This window comes from Osmerus eperlanus, unplaced genomic scaffold, assembly GCF_963692335.1.
Source record: "Osmerus eperlanus unplaced genomic scaffold, fOsmEpe2.1 SCAFFOLD_304, whole genome shotgun sequence".
In the NCBI taxonomy this organism is placed as follows: Eukaryota; Metazoa; Chordata; class Actinopteri; order Osmeriformes; family Osmeridae; genus Osmerus; species Osmerus eperlanus.
In genome coordinates this window covers 25,001-27,500 of record NW_026911119.1, presented here as the reverse complement: position 1 = coordinate 27,500, position 2,500 = coordinate 25,001, and positions in this window count along the sequence as shown.

The following is a 2,500-nucleotide window of genomic DNA, read 5'->3' as shown; positions in this document are numbered from 1 at the left end:
AAACTTTAACTTTTTTTGACCACCAGGGGTGGGGGGGTCTCGTGCCCCATCGGGTGCCCGCCCCGAGTGCCTCTCATGGCGGATACGTTTTCACCCGCGAGCGGGAGACACATGTGGTGCACATGGTTCATTGGGCTTGTGTGGTATGGGCAAAACCACTGTAAAGTCATACTGCCATTGACTTCCATTCATTTTCCCAGGATGACTTATATACTCTATGGTAGCTGTCTGGTGGACTGGGGGTCGCGACAATGTTACGCTTGTAAATCAGAAGCTGGGAAATGCATTGGGAAGCTGGGAAAACCGTTTTTCGAGCTCATTTTCGGTTCCGCCGAACGGATTTTGATCAAAATAGGCTCATTCGAAAGGTATTAACCGGGGGCACACGGAAAACCGGGACTTATAACGCGCACGTGCGCGTGCGCGAAACCGGAAGCGAAAGAAAACTTCAAACGGAGCTACAACCGTGAACGGAGCTGAAACCGGCGAAAAATTTCAACGCACGCCGTCGCGCCCCACTCCAACTTAAATAACAAAACTGTCCCTATCGAAATCGGTTGGATAAAACGGAAACGGGAAGCGAAAGAAAACGTTAAACGTCTACACCGAAATGGCCATAGTCAGTTCCAATGAAAAAACAACTCTCACGTGTGTGCCCCACTCTAAAGCAGTGTATAAAACTATCCCCAGCGAAATCAGAGCTACACAACGAAAACGGGAAGCCAAACAAAACTTTAAACAGAGCTACCGAATTGGATATCATCAATCCTGGGAAAATAACCACACACACCGCTGCCCCCCGTGCCAACTTGAATTTAGAAACCGTCCCCAGCGAAATCCCACGTTCGGGCGCAAAACTGCACGTTTGGAGCCACATTTTGTCTGAAGCTGGAAACCTGCATTCAAAGCTGGGAAAAGGTGCTCATTGACAGGCATCTCCACTTCGGGACCTCGTAGCACCTTCACCCGGGTGGCGTTGGAAAGGTCTGGGCGAGGGGGACACGGGGAGGTCAGGCTCGCCACGCGCACGCGCTTCCCCGCGAAACGGGAGCCCAAACAAAACTTTAAACGGACCCACCGAATTGGGGATCATCAATCCTGGGAAAATAACCACACACACCGCTGCCCCCCGTGCCAACTTGAATTTAGAAACCGTCCCCAGCGAAATCCCACGTTCGGGCGCAAAACTGCACGTTTGGAGCCACATTTTGTCTGAAGCTGGAAACCTGCATTCAAAGCTGGGAAAAGGTGCTCATTGACAGGCATCTCCACTTCGGGACCTCGTAGCACCTTCACCCGGGTGGCGTTGGAAAGGTCTGGGCGAGGGGGACACGGGGAGGTCAGGCTCGCCACGCGCACGCGCTTCCCCGCGAAACGGGAGCCCAAACAAAACTTTAAACGGACCCACCGAGCTGGGGATCATCAATCCTGGGAAAATAACCGCGCACACCGCTGCCCCCCGTGCCAACTTGAATTTAGAAACCGTCCCCAGCGAAATCCCACGTTCGGGCGAATAACTGTGAATTTTAAGCCCCCGTTTCTCTCAAGCTGGAAACGTGCATTCAAAGCTGGGAACAAGGGCTTCATGTACAGGCATCCCCACTTAGGAACCTCGTAGCACCTTCACCCAGGGCTCGTTGGATAGGTATGCCCGAGGGGAACACGGGCACATCGAGACCCGCGGCCGCACGCGCATTTCCCCGACGCTGCGAGCGAAACAACATTTCAAACACGCCTACCGAAATGGGGACACTTTTTTCGGGGAAAATAACCGCACACACCGCTGCCCCTTGCCCTCACTTGAAGAACAAAACCATCCCCAGCAAAATCACACTTTCGGGCGCCAAACGGTGCATTTCACACCCACAAAATACTCAACAAGTCAAACACACTCTCACACTGCAAAATTTGGGAGCCCCGGGGAACAACACTACACTCTTGGCCTCCCCGGGGAACAGCACTCCCAGGGCGGCAAGCACACCTCCGGGGAGGACCCCCCTGCACTACCTGATCACCGTGGGGCCCTGTGCACCCACTCTTAAGCACCCCCCCTGTGTTAAAACCAAAATAACCCCACTTTAAGAAGTACGTGCCCCTGGGCATCCCCTGCTTACAGTGCCCGTGCCCCTGGGCATCCCCTGTTTACAGTGCCCGTGCCCCTGGGCATCCTCCCATTGACTCCCACTCAAAATGGACTTAGGTTTTGGACGCTAAAGTGCCTGTGATGCAGTGCCCCTGGGCATCCTCCCATTGACTCCCACTCAAAATGGACTTAGGTTTTGGAGGCTAAAGTGCCTGTGATGCAGTGCCCCTGGGCATCCTCCCATTGACTCCCACTCAAATTGGACTTAGGTTTTGGAGGCTAAAGTGCCAGTGATGCAGTGCCCCTGGGAGTCCTCCCATTGACTCCCATTCAAAATGGACTTAGGTTTTGGAGAGCACAGCGCCCGTGCCCCTGGGACTCTTCCATTCATTTCCATGGAGTTGTAATTCATTTTCT